Raw genomic sequence first — 20,247 nt, forward strand, 5'->3', positions numbered from 1 at the left:
TATGCAGAGTGAAAATTAGTTAATGAATAAACATTCTAATGTTTAATCTAAATCTAATCTAAAAATGAATATTATAAATCTTCACAACTTCATTAAACTCCCAAAACACACCTCTGTTTATTCAAATCACATATTTAGAAGTTATTTCTAAAAGAAATAAACAAATTCACTTCATTCAGTATAAGCAACCTTATTAATATGCATTTAAACCCAGACTCTATCGCCACCCACCCCTCTGCCTCTAGCCTGAAGCTCAAGCTTGCATAAAAACCCCACCCTAAAATCCTTTGTTTTATAAAGACACAATTGAGTTTCAAAGTGGGAATGCTCAGCCTTAACAATGACTGCTTATTTTACTTATGATACATCTTCAAGCATACAAAAACACCAGATATTAAATACTTTGCAGTGAGTGTGTAACATGAAAAAGAAGTAAATGAGTGCCTTAGAATGTTCAAGAAATGCAAGTTTTAATAGTAGGTTAACAGAAAATAAATCTACCTTGCTCTTTACTAGCTTTTGGGGCAGCTGTGGCCTTAAAGTTAGAGTAGTGGGCTTGGTACTGGAAGGTCCCCAACACTGGAGAAAAAAAAAGAAAAAAAAGGAGGGGGGGGGGAGTGAAAGAGCAGCACATTATCTTCCCTCAATAGCTACTGCCGAAGTGCCCTTGAGCAAGGCATCTAACCACTATCAGCTCCCTGGCAGTCCATTGCTCTGGGTGTGTGTGTGTGCACTCACTGCCCCTAGAGTGCCGCAGAGGAATGTCTTTTTCATGCACTCCTAGACTTGATGTACAATATTTCCTTACCTGAAACATCTAATAAAGCCTGGAGAGAAACCCTTTGCTCAACATCCTGTTAAATTATAGCCAAGTAATGACAAGAATAAGTAAAAGAAATTCAGTACTTCTACTCTACAAATGTACTTTCATTTAGAAAATTAATTATATACCATCAATTATTTTTTTATTTACTTATTTATATTCAATTTAAACATCAACCAGTCACTGCACTGTTTGAAGATATCACAACAATATGATAAATGGACTAACAGAAATGTTATGACCTTATTAACATATTGTCAACAAAACGGAATTAATAAAGTTTTGCCTTGCTCTCAGCCTGTAGCTCTCTTGCTTGAATAAACTATGTACAAATTGATAGTCTTCCACAAAAGCCATTCAGAATGGCTCATATTTCTGCAATTGTCCTCTGCGCACATATATATATATATAAGCCTAATTTTTAAATCATCACCCCTATATCTATTACATCAGAGACTTGGGATATTACAGTAAGCTCCTGAGTCATTTTCAGATCAGCCAATAAATCACTGCAAGATGAAGAACCGAGAAGAGAAATGCCGCAGTAGAAGAAACAATAGAACGGCATGAATCACAGTCCTCACCACATGTGTGGAATGATTTGGGGGCAAATATGTAGTTGTGATATTTCTTACCAGCATTGAGACTGTAACTGGGATTTTTTCCTACTAATTAAGGTCAAGTTCTGATATTCTGGCCAAGATATCTGTTATTCTGATCAGCATATCGAATTCTTCTGGCTTGAAATTTGAATGTTGACAGTCACAGCCAGTTAGCCATGACCGTAATTATTATTTAGAGACTGAGATCATAGTTCACTCCAGTAACACTGGCCCAACTCCAATCTATAGATCATGTAGCTATAGCTGCACCCACAACACCAATAACCTACAGATTCACTGACTCCACCTCTTATATAAACACAATCAGAGACACACTCTTTGACTGAAATATTAAATGTTGTTTAATAACATTGTGGAATTTAAACAAAAGCTTGCTTATTTAATTATTTATTTATTGTTATTTCTTTTAAAATTTTACAAATGAAAATATTGCAGGGAAGTTGGGTACTTAATGTAAGGTAAATATTTAAAAAAAACTTTTTGTTGCTGTGTATACTGTGCAGCAATTATTGGAAAATTCCACACAATCTTTTGGAGTACATGTGTATTTTGGTTGCTTCTGACTCATCCTTCACAGAATCTATAGTCAATTCACAAACTCCATGTTATTGGTTTAATGTTCCCAACCTAATAGGATTATAATCCTTTCCAACTGCGATTTACTCTTAAAATTAATTATGTTTTCAACCCCATCTTCCACAGGCAGTTACTGAATTTCTTTAAGTGTGTGGTTACATCAGCATCAGGCCTCTGCAGATATGACAGGCTTCTAATCAACACACTGAAAATGCATGAACAGATGCCTCTCTCTCTCTCACAGTTAATTAACCCAAGGAGTGATGAAACTCTTTTCATCTTCTCTCCTTGACTCTAATGATCTATTTCAGTGAAACAGTTGGTAACTTTCAGTGCTTGCACTTGAGAAACCCAAAGAAATCTAACCAAATTTGATTAATGTCCCGTGCAGCAGTTCTCCCTGTTCTCTCAAGCCAAACCACAGCATCCTACTTCTCTCCTTTTTTCCCTTGGGCACATCACCAGACGCCCAAGGAGATGTAAAGACCCCAAGGCCGGAGGTGAAATTACAAACAGAAGCCACGAGACTCTGACTCAGTGCTAGTACGCATGAGAAATGACTCATGATTTCAGTAACAAAAAATCCCAACACTTACAACTCTCCGACTACAACCATCAGTTCTGAATCATCAGAAAAACTGAGGCAAATCAAAGTAAGCTGAAATAAGATTTTGCGAAAATAAGAGTGATCTACCCATAGTGGTGCCTGAAAGATAAAAAAACAAGTTCAAAGCTCTTTATAAACTCTCAATAGCCCTTTAATTAGCAAATCTTAACCATGCCATACAGTTCTTCCATTAATCTTAAATCATTGATAAATAGACCTTTAAATCTTGTAAGGCCCTGTATCATAATAAGCACAACACATTTTAACATATAATGCAAAATACAAAATTACTGATTATCCTTGGATCTTCCTGAAAGGAATATTGGCAGCTTTAGCGACATCATCTCTATTTATTTTAATTATGCTACTGTGCCTCAGCATTCACATGTTTATGTTATTAAGCAGTGGAATCCTTTCTCCACCCTTTTTCAAATGCCACATATCACTGAGAGTATATTCTTTTACAGCACACCAAAGGTGTGAACGCTATAGGACTACATTTACCACTTAAATGTAGTTTTGACAATAAACCTACTAACTGATCTACAGTTACTGTGCACGAACATGTCTGTATTTACCGCCTGTGCTTCTAATTTCTTCTTATATTATTGTTTATCTCATGTCACTGACAACAGTCTGACAGTGTTTCATTATTATTATTTTTATAATACAGCCCTGAAATTACTTAAATACCCTTTTTTTAGAAGCACCATAGCATCAAAAGAAATTGTTTTAGAATTTCGGATTCACACTGATTAGAAATAAAAGCTCTAAAATTAATAAAATTTCTCAGTTAAGAAATGCCCATTGCTTATTGGAAGAGAACAATGGCATGGTTGAAAACCCAGAAACTCAGCAAAGGTGGGTGGGCAGTTTTATTTAAAATGTGATAAAATGCACTTTCCAGAGACAAACAGTGCATTGGTACTCCTGGTAAACATGAGTAACATGCTAGTCATGTGGAAACACACCTATTTGATAGTTTTAATGTGTAGTGGTCAGCAGAGCACTGTTATTGCACAGTGGCAGGCTCAAGCCATCTTGATGTAATTTCAATTTGGAGGGATCTGGAGCTGGCTGTGATTATAGAAGTTCTACTCTATGCAGTGCTCACTTACTGTACTAATGCACGAGAGAACCTCAATGTTTTTACTGCTCCAGCTCACAGAAAACAAGCAGCATAACGGAGGCCTTCACACAGTCTGAGCTTTATAACTCTGTTTTCACTACCCCCCTCTCTCTCAGACTCCTTCACTGTCTCACTCTATGACCCACTCTCTCTCTCTCTGAGAGAGTGCTCATAATGGCGAGGTGTTGATGGGATGTGTCAGGCATATCTGCTGTAGCTCTGTCCACCTCCTCGGACCCTGGGAGAGGGCATCTCCTGCCAGCCTCCCTCAGCCCACACCATTGCTCATAGCCACTGACAACAAGCAAATATCCTCATCCCAGAAAAAGCCATTTACCCCTTCTATAGCCATATCTTTCATGTTCTCTGTTTTTGTACTAAAGAATGTTCCACATTTGGGCCCACTACTGGGAAAGTGTTTCAGGAAACCGGCATCAGATATTACATGACTGAGATATTGTATGGTACAGCAATAGCAAGTCTCATGATGTTGAAATTGAGGGCACTTCAGACAATGATATTTTAGCCAGTAAAATCACATTACATCTTGCTTTTCTCATTGAGAGACAGTTGTGGGAGTATTTTAAAGTTATTCTGCTAATCTTCTTATTCTTATTCATGTAAAAATGAGAAAAATTAGGAGTATATACTAGATTTAAGATTTATCATTATTTGCATTGTGAAGACTGTTTGGTTAGGATGCTTTGATTTTGATGGCTTTCTTTACATGTAATATTTATACTTTCATGACATTCAGAATGAAAAAGTAAAACACTGGAAGTTGTTATTGTCTGTAAGGATGCCAAATCTGTTTAACAGTTTCCAATACTTCATTCTACTGTTTTTCTTGTAAGAACATTAGCTCATGATGCTATTTCCATAATCAGCTTAAAAACACAACAGATTTATACAGATGATGCAACATTTTCAATGTTATTTGCTCCTAATGTCATTTTACATTACAGTTCATTCAGAAAGAAAGACTCATATTTGGGAGTTTTTTTCCCTGACATTGCTAAAAGATTGCAAATTTACACTCATTAGCTGGATTTCTCACGGTCTAGGAAAGCATTGGAATGTGTGGAATGTGAAGTTAAATGGAGCTGACAAAATCAAACACCTAGCATAGTCTCTAAACCTGATTTCTAAAAAAGAGGGAATAAAAGAGGCTGCACCTCCCCAAGGAACAGAAACAGGCTTGGTGAACTTCCACAGCAGCACCATACATTTTCTCCCACTGCATGATGCTGTGGTACTCAAGATGCACAGCCTCAGAGAGAAAGGATCTGCACTGTGTGAGGCTGTCTATGTTAGCTGATTAGGAGGGGGAGTAATAACATGGAATGGCATTGGCACCTTACGTTCGGGTGACAGTGGCACATGCCAGTGCCCTCGACATCTTACAGTGGTATGCTACTGACATAGGCATCTTACGTATGGATGACAGTGGCACATGCCAATGGCACTGAACTTTTTTGTTTTTGTGATAGTGGCATATGTCGATGTTATTGACATTTGTTTTTGTGACATTGACATATATTCCATTGTGGAACATCTGATTTTCTAAGTGACAATAAATTAATAGCCTCTAGAGGGAACAAACCTCTGTTCATTTTAATTAATCTAACCTGCAGAAAAAAAAGTGAAATATGGCATGGCATGTTAAATATATTTTATTCTCAAAAAAATAAAAAATAAAAAAAGAAATATAAACAGATCACTGAACCTGAAAAAATACTATATTTAAAGTTTTATCTCTGTATAGGCGGTGTTGTTTTTCATAGATCTTTAAAAGTATCCTTTTAATAATGAATGGAAATAAAGTTACAGAAATTTTGAGAGAAGTATGCTAAGGTCTCACGAAACAACAACTTCACAACGGATGTGGCCTTTAACCCACCTGAATTATTACATCCTCCTCCACACATTGTCATGTAGCACACTCTGCAATTTCTGCACTATCTGTGCTAAATCACTTTAAATATTAATAATACAATGTATATATATATACATATATATATAGGCTATAATGTGATATAAAGTTATAACTATTTGTAATACTGGGGGGTGGACTGGTACCCACTCTAAGATGTGTTCCTGCCTTGCAGTGAATTAAATATTTAAATATACACAAGATATTGTTACTTATTGGAAACTATGATAATGAAATATTCTTATTTTATATTACAGAAATGCTTCCAGGTTGGGAACAAAAATATGAAGGGTAGTATATGGTTTTTCCAAGACACATGAAGGGAGTAATGCTGGGTGGTGGTGGTGAATGAGGGGGGCACAAATGCAGCATTACACAAAATTTTTTAAACAGAAGAGACAAACAATGCAAAAGTAACAAAGAATGACAAACAGCTACAAGAAACTAGAAATAAAGATTAACTAGAGAATGAGTTATTAAATGGAAACCTTTGTGGAAGTTGCCGTACAAAAAACTACAGAAACATGAAACAAGAAAGAAACAAATCAAATCGTAGAAGACTAATAGGAAACAGCAGATATAAGAAAATTATCAAAGAACAGACTATGTAAAAAAGCAACCATGCTAGGACAGAGCTAATAGCTAACAAAAAATAAACAGTAAAAAAAATAATAATTAACAGCATCACAGTAATTAGACTAAAAGTTAACAGGATAGAGGTAATCATTTAAAGTACAAACTAAACTAGAGCTACTAGATATCAATGTGCTGGAAAATATGACTCGCCCCAGCATTAGCAAACATTCTGGGACTGGTAGACACACTATAGGTCAACTGGATCACTATAGGTCAACTGGATATATAAAGACCTAATGGCAACAATTAGCAGGAAAGCCGCTAAGTATGTTTAGACCAGGGGCGGTGTTAAGGAGCAAAGCAAAGGAAAACAACTCTCTGTCTGGAATGGCTCCCTATTCAGTGTGTCATATATTATTTACTACATAGTCCACTAATAAAGGGAACTGAATTCAGGAGGGTACTAAATGATTTTGGATGATTGTTTTTTTTTTTAACCAAACAACGCAGTGGATTCGGCATGCTGTTAAAACCACTGTACTGTCTATAGGTGCTGCGCTGAAATTTTTCTCAAAGAAAAAAAATTAAAAATCTTACCCAGAATAGAGATGTTTTTGCATTAATACACAGGCGTAAACATAGACCGGTGGTTCTCACATTTTTGTATCCTCCCCCACCTCAGACGAAGGGGAATTTCCATGCAACACCTGGACCATAATCGCTCCACAAAATTGTAATAAAATGCACATGCAAGTTTACAATTTTCTAATTTATTTAAGTAACATCAACTTCTATCTCTATATCAGTAGCTTAACATTATAACACCAGATACAATATTAACATCAATATTCAGGAATACAGAAGATTGGCCTACTAATTAAACTGTGCTTGGGGGGGGGGGGTATCAAAGCTAGTTATAAACTGATTCCTTTGTAGATAAGTCAGTAAAATACTGCATTTATAATGTGGAGCAACATTTGATTAACATTAATGTTAGAGAGTGAGGTGTCACTGATCTCAAGCCCAGAGCTGGTAAAAACTAACTTTTTAATCCAGACTCTGACGGTGAATTGGAGGCCAGTGAAGCTGATGATTGGAGCAGCTTTATATTTGAACAGGCACCTTAATGAAGGCTGAAAGAAGACCCTTCTGAAAAAAGCATGTTTTGGTTCCAGGCAAACTACATTTTTCTGGTCTCCTATCTAATATTTTTTAGTAAGTTTAAGGGCTATTAATGAATCCATTGTGAGTGGGTGCTTTTTATTTAGTAAGCTTTATTGGTAAAAAAGAAAGGCATTATGTCAGGCTCGTGGGGTGCGGACTGACTGAGGCGGACGCACTTGCTAAAACACTGAGAGTTTTAATTTAACAAAAGACATAACAAAACAAAGACAAGCTACAGTGGAAACAACAAGAAACGACATGACATGACTTGACTTGACTTGACTTGACTTGACTTGACTTGACTTGACTTGACTTGACTTGGAACGTGATCAAACAAAGGTGAAATGTCCAACAAACAGGAGAGACACAAGGGAACTTAAATACAAGACGCAGACACGCTACACCTGGACAGATAGCGAGTGGGCAGGGTAACAAATGACACAGACGAGGAGGAGGAACAAAGGCGGGACTAGAACAACAACAAACATAGCCATGTGCTAAAAGAGCACATGGCCGGAAAAACAGACTTGACGAGACGAGGGCGTGACACATTAATACAATCAGGCATATAAATACACATTTCTTCCGATTCCTTGTGCCCCACACTTTGAGAAACGCTGCCATAGACTAAAGTTAGTGAGAGTCTGCTGCACTGAGTTTGGTATTATCACCATTACTGAAAAATCTTTAGTCATACTTGCTGGATTTAGCAACATATATATATATATATATATATATATATATATATAAAATATATATATAATAAAATATATTTTCTTGAGCCAGACATTGACTGTCCTCTTTTAGAAATGAATATTGGGTATGATTTGACATAGGCTTTGAACTAAATTATAATATTATTTAAAATACTAAAACAAAGAAAAAAAAAAAGAAGAAGAATAAAGGGGAAAAATTTGTTCAATGAAGGACCAGATGGATGTGAATGTTTGAGTGTCACACAAGGCATGAATACAATAGTCAATGAAAATTATGGGCAGACATTTGTCACATAATAAGTTTTAACAGCTGGGTTACAGGTATGTAAAAAAATATACCCTTTTCACCATGATTAAAAAAGAAACCTTCAGTGACACAACCTCATATTGTTTTGAGCAGCGCTGGGCAAATCTCTGTGTTTCTTGGTAGCTCTGCTACTCACTTCCTGTGGCACGTTTGGGAAAGCAAATCCTGGGGGTCTGCACAGTAAATTCACCATTTTTAAATTAACACTATTAGTGTTGATTTAACACTGGTAAATTTGCTGTGTGGGTTGTATACAACTTATTGCAGTGCATTGTGGGATTGTTTGATTGCACTGAAAATTGTCCACTATATTTTTGGACACTACTACAAAATACTGGAACCCCAAAATAGGGCACTATATGGTGAATATGGGAACATTGCAAGACAAGGGCAAGACAAGCAAAAGAGAGAAACGAACCAAAAATTAAATGAAAGGACAGAACAGAACAGGACACAAGTGTGACAAGAGCAAACTCTTTTCAAACTGCTGTTAAATGTATCACTTGACAGCTCAAAATGCTTGGAAGAGAGCAATGCTTATTATATGTTACCTAACAGATGCTAGCCTTAGCTAGTATTACACTGACTGGTTAACCCTACATAATGAGGTCAGTTATGCTCTCTTGGAATTCACAAATTACCTTTTTATTCACCAGGAGATTGACATGCAGGGCAATGCTTAGTTATATATAAATTATCTTATGTATATGAATTAAAGTAGTTTTAATGCAGTTGACACACCTGTGGTACAGGTAGAAGATTACATGTTCCACTTATAAAAAGTAAAAAAAAAATTTTTCTCTTCAGTAAATGCACCTCATTGCTGCAGGTCTTGCACCACTACAGCAGTGGTATATTAAAAAGATTATAATAAAGCTTTGGGTTTTAAAAAGCTGGTCCAACATAGTACATCTGGATCAACTGTAGTCTTCAACTGTCAGAATAAATTTGAATGCCTGTATTTCAAACACATGCATGTGCTATTTTAATGTAATATGAGACTTCACAGTTTGGAAGTAGTTATACTGTTGAAAGCAGTAATAATAGAGCACTAATTGTGCCTTAGCATTAATGCTTGATTTCACAAACATAACCTGAGTTTGGATTCCAAAAAGCTGTGTAGTCTTCGTGAAATTCACTCTACAATCAAACTTTTTGTAATGGTACGGTGACTTTGAGAAATGTTTGCGAACACTATAGCAGGAGACCACAGCAACCACAACTGATTGGAAGTGATAAGACTAGATGATACTAGCGCAGGACAACAAATTAGCTTTGCATTAGTGAAAAGCTGAAAAGAAATACAGTGCAATAGGAGACTGAACGTACTCAGAGCAGAAAGAGCGGGATGGTTAGATTACATGAGAAATGTAATGGCACGAACCTTGGGATGAAAATGAGTGCAAATCATAATTATGAACATTATCAGTGACTGGGTTCTTGGAAACCGGATACTGAGCAGTGTTTCTGTCTCAAGAGGAGACTGATTTTTAATTTTTTTCCTGGGCTAGCCTGGAGATTCTGAACACTGGGGTTAATAAAAGTAACAAGAGCGAGATTCTGAGTTCCTTTTTTAAGAAAACTCTTTGCTCTTGGGCCTTCACCAATCTGGCTTTCATTACCAGTCCCTTTTTATGGCCTGTTATCAGAAGGAATTTATAGCTTCTCTGGATGATAATAATTAATGACCGAAATGACGGTTCGGGTTAAAAATGAATGTACCTCCTTGCAGAGACACTGTAGAACTCAAATTTCAAACCATGCAATTATATTCCCATTTTGTTTTTACACTCTGATTTCAAACGTCATAATAAACGAAGTATTAACAATAAAAGAGGAATCTTAAGTTTTTCCAGAAAGGCCGTATGGGTCATTATAGAGTTTTGAATTGATGGAAATGGCAGACTGCTTTTTTTCCCAAGACAATTTAAAAAGCAAGACTAGAGCAGGGTTATGCAATCATTATAGCTATTTTATTTCTACAACACTCAACTTTATACTCTAGAACTCTAAGAAATCTTAAAAATGATGAATAAAGCCCCATAAAAAAATTAAGATATATTCATTTATTTATCCTAACTTTGCTGTTCAATATCAAACTGTAGATGCCATTTTTATGATCGCCGGCATTATATGTGTCCTGCTGAGTAGATCTCAGGAGAATGGAATGCAAGTTGAAACTTCACATGTTGAAAATTCAAAGCTAGCCTTTATCTTGTGCATCTTTTGGAAGATAAGCACTGATATATGCTCTACAGTGGGGTGGCTGAACTTTTTTATGGATTATTTGTGCACTGAAGGGTTGAAAACCTTAAAGAATAACTGGTTTAATGGTTTAATGCAGGGGTCTTGTCCAAGGACTCTAGCTTTGTTTGGGATGGGGACAGCCACAGTGGAACATTAACCATATTGATATTGTTAATGCTGATTCTGTGTGTACTCAGTCTCTTCTCTTAGAACTGATTCAGTGTTGCTGATGTGATTCATGTACTTGATGTGCATGCAATGCTCTGGCTGACTTTGTTTGGGACAGTGCTCTGAAACAGCTGCTCATTCTCACATCTGAGACACCATCAACTTCAGCACAACATCATCTCTGTCTCTGATCACAGTAATGGAGCCAAGTTCTGAGACAGAGACAGTGAATACGCACACACACACACACACACACACACACACACTCATGCGTGGGTATTTCCACTGACTCATGAAAGTAAGGCGTTGAGTTTACTTTCATATGTCTACTTCATTTCCAAAGCTGTAGCCAAAAGTAAGTAACAATGAAATTATGTTGAATTTATATTGAAAAGGCTGCATATAGTGAATCTCTGTGAAGTTGAACAAATGCTTAAATCTACACTTAAAACTAACCCAAATCTTAAATGAGACATTCCTGATTTTATTACAATATATATTTAATAAAAATCAGAGAATGCTTTCTCACTGTTAGCTAGCTCTCTGGTTTGTTGAAAAAGTTCCATTGTTTATATACAGTACTGGCTCAGTAAATAGGGAAATTCCCTCAGCCATGGACAAAAACCACATCTGGAGGCATTTGGATGGTAGAGAGACCTCTGAATATTGAAAAGGATGAAAAGAGATTAGGATAGTACTCTACTCCTGCTACGCAGGTGGGTGGTATTGACTTATTTGCACTGCTACTGTTAGATTACTTTAGGAGGGACTGACTCCAAATTTAGGAGCCACTAACAGTTTAAAAATAAATGCATACTGAAAGTAGAACAAAACTAAACAGATTGAGTTACAGATGAGTTTCTATGATAACTCAAACAGTAGGCTAAGTAAAATCTTACAGGCAATTTAAACTTCAGGCACAAACAAGCTTCAGTCAGTTTCTTTCTCAAACATACCGTTCCACCTTAACAGATTACGTTACTTCAGGTGGAACTGACTGCAAACTCAGGAGACCACTAACTGCATGAAAATACTGAAAATGAAACAGCTCTAATTTATCATACTGGAGAAAAATAATAAAGTGAGGCCTGTAAAAGTCAATAACATTTCTATTCCATTGTTATATTTTCAAATAATTTTGTTTTCATGCATTGTGATGTCATTGCATAAACTTCCAGTTATTTTGTAAACTCTTTCCTTATCCATAAATACTAATGTGCCAAACCCTAAACTTAAACCATGTCTTCACCTTAAAAGTTTATGATTTATATGTTGTGGGGCCAGGTTGTTTAAGTCCTCACAAAGTGTGTGTGTAAACACATTTTGGTCCCTGCAACATGATATATTCTTTGTATACCGCACACTTCTCTGTTTCATATCCAGTTGGGTGACCTCCAGTGTCTTTTATGGTGTCAAATGGCAAACTGTGCCAGAACATTCAATCACTCCAGATGTAACTTCAAGATTTATTCATAACTCTGCACCTAACTGAAAGGGAGGGGGCTAGGTTCAGTACAGCGCTTATTGTAATTCTTCAGTTGGCGTTCAGCATCAACAGCCTTATCACACTTCTCAAACAAGCAAGTGGTTTTTATCTATTATCTGATTAATTTAATCATTGCTCAGAAAAGTTTATTTATTGGAATAAGTGTGCTGGCATGTGCTCTGTTTCTTTTTCTTCTGTTTATTTCTGTTGTGTAAGCAAAGAAACCTAGCCTCGTCTGCCAGCAACTGCATTCAAGATATCAGAGATTATTACAACCCTGTTCAAGTGTATACGAACTGCATAAACACAATCTTTAAAGCTCTGCACACTCAGTGTGGCCCCAACCCGGCCATAAGTATTAGTGTTTCTCTGCACGCTTCATCCATTTAGACTCTCTCTCTCTACACTAATGTTACCAAAAGTATTCACTCACCCATCCAAATAATTGATTTCATCACTTTCAATCACTTACATGACCACAGGTGTATAAAACCAAGCACCTAGGCATGCAGACTGCTTCTACAAATATTTGTGAAAGAATGGGCCACTCTCAGGAGCTCAGTGAATTCCAGTGTGATACTGTGATAAAATGCCATCTGTGCAGTCCAGTCCAGTCATGAAATTTCCTCACTATTAAATATTCCACAATTAACTGTCAGTGGTATTATAATAAAGTGGAAATGACAGAACAACAGCAATTCAGTAACAAAGTGGTAGGCCACATAAAATGTCAGAGCGGGGTCAAGGGATGCTGAGATGCATAGTGTGCAAAGGTCACAATCTTTCTGCAGAGACAATCGCTTCAAACCTCCAAACTTCCTGTGGCCTTTAGATTAGCACAAGATCAGTGCACAGAGATCTTCATGTAATAGGTTTCCATGGCCAATCAGCTGCATCCAAGCCTTAAATCATGCAATGCAAAGCATCAGATGCAGTGATGTAAAGCACGCCACCACTGAAATCTAGAGTGTTCTCTGTAGTGACAGATCTGATGGAAGGGTCGAGGTTTGGTAGTTGTCAGGAGAATGGTACTTGTCTTACTGCATTTTGCCAAGTGAAATGTTTGGTGGAGTGGGGATTATGATGCAGAGCTGTTTTTCAGGAGTTAGGCTTGGCCCCTTAGTTCCAGTGAAAAAAAAAGTTAATTCTTCAGCGTGTCAAGAGGCTTGGGACAATTTCACGCTTCCAACATGGTGGGAACAGTTTGGGGAAGGCCCTTCCCTGTTTCAACATGACTGTGCACCAGTGCACAAAGCAAGGCCCATAAAGACATGGATGTGCGAATTTGGTGTGGAAAAACTTGACTGGATTGCACAGAGTCCTGACCTCAACCCAACAGAACAGAACAGAATTAGAGTGGAGACTGCGAGCCAGGCCTTCTAGTCCAACATCAGTGTCTGACCTCGCAAATGCACTAGTGGAAGAATGGTTTCAAATACCCATAAACCCACTCCTAAACATTGAAAACATGACATGTTGAAGCTGTAATAGCTGCAAAAGGTGGGCTGACATCATATTAAACCTTATGGTTTAACAATGGGATGTCAAAGTTCAAATGCATGCCAAGGCAGACAAGCGAATACTTTGGGTAATATATCATCTTTTCCATTTGATCATATATATATATATATATATATATATATATATATATATATATATATATATATATATATATATGCTACTACTATTCCTTACATTCCCCCACCTCCCCCACATACTGAGAAATTGCATATTTGAATTGCATGAATAGTGGTCATAGATTTTTTTTTTATAGTAATGTAAATTGTAAACCAATGACTGGCCTTTCTTGAATATGTGTCCTGCCATAGATATAAGAGTATTTTATGTGGACTCTACATTGCCTCATTGTCTAAACTCACCTGAAGCCCCTCATGTGATATTGCTTATTTGAAACAGCCCAATACAGCAGAGAGATACATGTAGAATTAAAAATTCTATTGTTGATATACTCTATATCAGCAGTCATGGAATTTCTCATCCAGTCACTTTATGTGGTTAAGCAACTGTCTTATATTACATAGTTGATTACTATAAAGAGTAGCTCTCTACACTTAATACACTTATTACAGAAGCCAATAGGCAGGTACTGTGTTTTTTTTTGTGCTATTTATACTGGGAAACTCATAGAAACTGAGGGTATTGCTACAAATGCAGGGCACAGACGTTAAAAACATTGCTGTATTCCTTTAACATATGAATCTCTTTGAATTGTTCCATTAAATGCAAGGTTCCTCCTCAAGAGGCTCATAAAGTGTTGATATGAGCTGGAGCTATTTCCCATGATGCAAAGTACATCCTTGTGTGGTCAAGTTATGCTAACTTAACTATGTGTGGCTTCTACTTGCTGAAACCATTACAAGACCCCTGGACCTAATATAAGACTCTTATTCTATGACCAGGAAGAAAGAAAACATAATCTCTGTCTATGTTGCATAAAAAAGTGTTACATTCTGTATATAGAGACATATTTGGTTTACAGTACAATAAGGCTTACTGTATGGACACATATTTGTGGACACCTGTTTTTGTAACATATATTCCCACTAGATATTACACTGAGCAAACACTAGATTAGGAACACCTATCTTGTATCTACACTCACTGTCCAATTTATCAGCTCCACTGACCATACAGGAGCACTTCACTGAGCGTAGTCCACTTGTTTTTCTGCATACTTTCTTATACCCATTTCTACCTGCTCTTCAATGGTCAGGAACCTCACAGGACCACCACACAACTGGCATGATTTGAGTGGTGGCTCATTCTCAGTGTTGCAGTGACACTGACATGGTTGTGGTGAGTTAGTGTGTATTGCGTTGTTACTCTTGCGCTAGTGTGCCTAATTGGTCCACCTTGTAGACGTAATGCAAAAGGCAGTTGGTCGACCTCTATTCCTACAGACACAGGATGCTATTAATTGGATATTTTTGGTTGGTGGACTATTCTCAGTCCAGCAGTGACTGAGGGCTTTAAAACCTCCAGCAGCACTGCTATGACTGATCCACTTGTACCAGCACAACACACACAAACACACCTCTATCATGTCTGTGTCTTTGTAGCGCTGAGAATGTTACACCACCCAAATTATACCTGCTGTAATGTAGTTCTAGTTGTAGAACTACAAAGTGCTTTTGTATGATCAGTGGAGCTGCTAAAATGGACAATGAGTAGATACAAGGTAGGTGTTCCTAATCCAGTGTTCAATGTATAAAAATGCTTTTAGAATGTGACTCCATTCAGCTGTCAGCACAAAGTTCAATTGTGTGTTCACAGTTTGCATAATGTCCATAGTATCTTTCTTGGCATTGTGCTTGCGTCTGCGATCACTTTGCTTAATGCTAAGCATTGGCTGGAGGGGTATAAATCAACACAGCGCTGGGCTGCAGAACAGTGGAACTGCGTTCTCTACAGAGATGGAACTCCATTCAGTACCTTTGGGAGGATCAGGAGTGGTGTTTGTGATCCAGAACTAATCATCCAACATGACTGTAGCAGATGAGACAAACGCTTTATTAATACCAGTTATTTCAGAAGAAGAAATGACAGATGAGCAGGTGTCCAGTGTAGTGTGTACTGAATGGATTTCTCATGACCACATTTTCATCATGTTTGGTGAAATAACTCTCAAGGGGAGCAGGTGTCAGAGCATTGTGGGATAGTGTGGAATGTACTTCATGCATCCATGCACATACAAATGAAGCGAGAGCTATTCTCTCTCCGACAGCAAGGCTAATGAAAAACACTATATTCTCTTTATCACACTCATATATAACACAGCATGTGGTTGAAGACTAATCCCTGCTCCTCAACCTTTGTGTTACTGGACGAGGATGTTGATATATGAGGGAAATATTAAAGGATTATGCAGAGCCTTTACTGACCTTTATGTTACATTCAGCACAAACTCTACTGATTCCATTAAGTTTTTTTTTTTCCATTGCCAGAATTTATACGACAGACGACATCTTAATGGCTCTGGGGAAAAAAAAAAAAAAAAATAATAAAATCAAAAATCCTGCTACCAATATCAGGGTCCTTACCTTGATAAATGATAGTTAAATTGAAAATCCAGACCACAATTCCAGGGCAAAAGTTTAGATGATAATAAATCCCGCTTTTACACATGGATCATTGAATATTCATAGCCAGGAAAGTTAATCAGCCTTATTTTTCATCCTAATTGTGACCTTGATTAAAACAAATGAATCATTCATAACACAGGACCTGAGCTGACCCAACCAGAGAAAGGTCAGGCAGCAAAAACAAGGCTAAGCACATCCATATGTAAACTCAGCTCTTATTGATTTTTCAGAATAAAACTATATGCACATATTAAAAGCTACTTTATCAGAACTGGTTAAACAATACATGTCCAAATGTGTGTAGACTTACCTCATAATTAGGGGAAAGAACTAATGTAAGTTAGTTATGTACACAGCTTTTACAATCTACATAGTAAAGCATTAAATCCTGTATTATGCCAAGTATGGGCTGGAGGGGGATAATGCCAATATTTTAAGGATGTGTTTTACTGCTAATATTTGTCTATGAAAAGAGCATTATTGTTAAAATAGTATCCACTTCGTTTCTAATGTGTTTCATTCATGGGGAAGTTTTGTACATATTAAAAGCTGTGCACACTCAATCAGTGTTTCCTCTGACATCAAAGGTATTATAAAGGAGATTGTTCCCTCTTTGCAGTCAGGTACTGATAGTGCATAATAAGGTCTGATATTACATACCAATCCACCCCCTCCCAAAGACACTAAATCACTCCACTGTTTGACTGTCCAATGCTAGAGGACGTTTCCCCTCTAGGCTCATGACCCTAGGTCATGTACAGAGGTCCTCAATTATTCCAATGCCTTGTGAACAATGAGCACACCTCAAAGTAACAGAAATCACTCATTAGAACAGGTGTCTGCAAATGTTTTGACATACAGACTAAAATCAGCAATACCTGGTTGGTACTGGTTGAACAGTAGTTCATCCATGCCTGTATGTATATAGTGTAAATGATACTTTCTAAGTAATATTTTGTAGTGTAAATCTGGGAGACATGAGCTGTAGTACAGAGGTACAGTGGAGCTGAGTCTTAGACAAATGTAACCATGCATACAGCATGGGGCTAGACAGATCAGGTTTAAGACAAACAGCTGGAAGGAGGGAGGGATGAAGGGAACGAGAGAGAGAATATAAAGCTACCCATGACACACTTGGCTACAATACATCTCTCCTCTGAGAATCAAAAATACAACCCTCAGATTTCACCAGCCGACTGAAATAAGGGCTCAGGCTTCAAAGCTAAAACAAATCAGGGCTGACATGGTTAGAGTTCCTTTACAATTTACATTGAAATAAATAGGTAATGATTACTTGGCAGTTTGCAGCATGATGCTCATGCATGTCAACAATGTCAACACAAATTGTTTATTATATATATATATATATATATATATATATACCAGCTTCCATTTACACTGCCAAACTTTTATCACGCATGGACCAATATAAACAGTTCAAAATTACTTGGAATCAAATCTTTTTACCTTTACATTCACTAAAATTTAAGGTAGTTTTAATTATTCTCTGAAGTCATATTAATTGTCCTGTTGGTCTCTCTTTCACGTCTGATAGGATCATCTATTATACTCGCATAAATTTTATGATGTAGATTGATCAGTCCAAATGTTATAAATTACCTCGTTTTTTTTTTTTTTAAATTCACTGTTCATTTGATCATTTTCACTTACGATGTACCTTTGTAGTTCCACAAGTATAGATCCTATTCCATGGACATACATTATTAACCTTGATTCATACTGTTCTTGAACGCTCAGGGCCACCACACTAGTGTTGCCAACCGTCCCATATTTGGACACTAAAAGGTGAAACAACAAGGTGGTTTCAGTGATATGGCTGATTGGTGTTAAATATGGTATAAAGATTTCATCAAGCTCTAGTGTGAGATATAGTAATGATGTGGTGATGACTTGCCCCAGTTAAGTCAGATGACTTAAATTCTTTATGGTACACTTAAGAAATAACATTAAACATTAGGGACCTACAGGGTCTACTCTCAAAACTATATTCTGAATGAGCCATATGCTAAAGCTGTAATGAAAGGCTTTCTTTATACTTCTCCACAGAACAGTCCAACTTAGTTATAACTGACTCTAAAATAAAATAAACCATAGGACTATAAAATAGCTATCGCAAAATTGTGAAAGGTAGCTGTTTAGTTACCATTAAAAACAACTCAAGCATTTCTATTCATTCATTCATAATCTGTTACTGCTTCATCTCATTCCTGGTAATTGTTGGTTCAAAACCCAAACAGAATCATTGAATGCAAGGCAGGAATACACTGTGGACAGGGTGCCAGTCCATCACTGGGCATCATACATTCACCCAGTCCCTCACATATGCACGCCTATGATTAATCCACCTAACAACATGGGCAACATACAGTTTTTGGAGTGTGGGAGGAGACCCACACGGACACAAGGAGAACATATCAAACTCTTTATAGACAATGACCTGAGATAAAGATGGAACCCAGGACTCCAGGACCCTGGAGCTACATGGCAGAAACATGACCTGTAGTCCTAATATGCCACTCAATGTCTGTTTAAACTTTCAAAAACATGTTAAAAAACCTAAGAATTTGCAACTGATTTATGTAACTTTCATGTCAATCATCATGTATAAGAATACACCACATCTATACAACACTTTCATGACAGCTCAAGACATGCTTATCTCAATAAGTGTCATTTGTTTTAGCTGCTTTAGTCAGTTTCTCCCTCAAATGTATTGAGACAGCTGACACTGGTTGGAATAAGCCTTGATAGATGTTTATGTAGGTTTTTGCCACTTTCCTGGAAAAGCGTATGTAGATGTCATGTAGATCTATAGTTAAGTGTTACCCTACTTTCCATCATTAACCTGCTCATATGCTACTCTCATGTTCCACATATCCCTCTTAAACAATTATGTTCCTTGTTGCTGTGTGGCACATTAATGGAGCAGAAATCCTTGCACAGCTATACAAACAAGGCTGGCCACCATATGAGAACAACATATTGCAATTACATAAATCAACATGATATGCATTTTCAAGCACTGTATCTGGTGAGGTCCACACACGCAGCAGAAATTTTTGTTGCCTGAGTTCATGTGAGAGTTTCATGCTGCCAAACAGTTAAATATAAGAAGTGTATTGTGCCACAGTGTAGGTATTGTTTGCGTATGTAGATCCTGTACTTTTTCATAATGTTTGCCATATTTGGTACGTGCTTGCAAACTATTCCTAGAAATGTAGAGCCTGTTTCTCCAGCAAAGGAGGGACAAACTCTCTTTTGATTCCCTTGATCAGGGTTTTTTGTTTACTTTATTCCAGTGACCCACATTTTGGCCAGATTCATATTGCAATCTTGGCAACACAAACTCTGTATGTTTATTGCTTTATACTACAAAATATAACTAACGTTGGCCTATTTGTTTCTCCACACCACTATTAAAAATATGTAGAATTATTGTGAATCCCATTTCTCAGTTTTGCCTAGGGGTCTCAGTCCTTGTTGGAAAATAAAACCAACAAATATTAATATTTTCTCCTTTAACACCTATGATAACAATGATATGATCTTAATATAGTTTTAATGTATTATGACCCTTTTCTTCATAACAAGCATAAAACATCACTAGCAGTACACTGATGAATTGGTAGGTAGCTAGTTAGTTTCTAGTTTCACCTTAAATGGAGAGTTATTTACATTCTAGCACCTTAAGCTGAATTCAGTTTCATTAGGGTTAGGTGTGGTAATATATGATTGTAGAACTCTTCTGAAGGCATATGATGCCTTAAA

The sequence above is a fragment of the Hoplias malabaricus genome, chromosome 18, assembly GCF_029633855.1.
Source record: "Hoplias malabaricus isolate fHopMal1 chromosome 18, fHopMal1.hap1, whole genome shotgun sequence".
In the NCBI taxonomy this organism is placed as follows: Eukaryota; Metazoa; Chordata; class Actinopteri; order Characiformes; family Erythrinidae; genus Hoplias; species Hoplias malabaricus.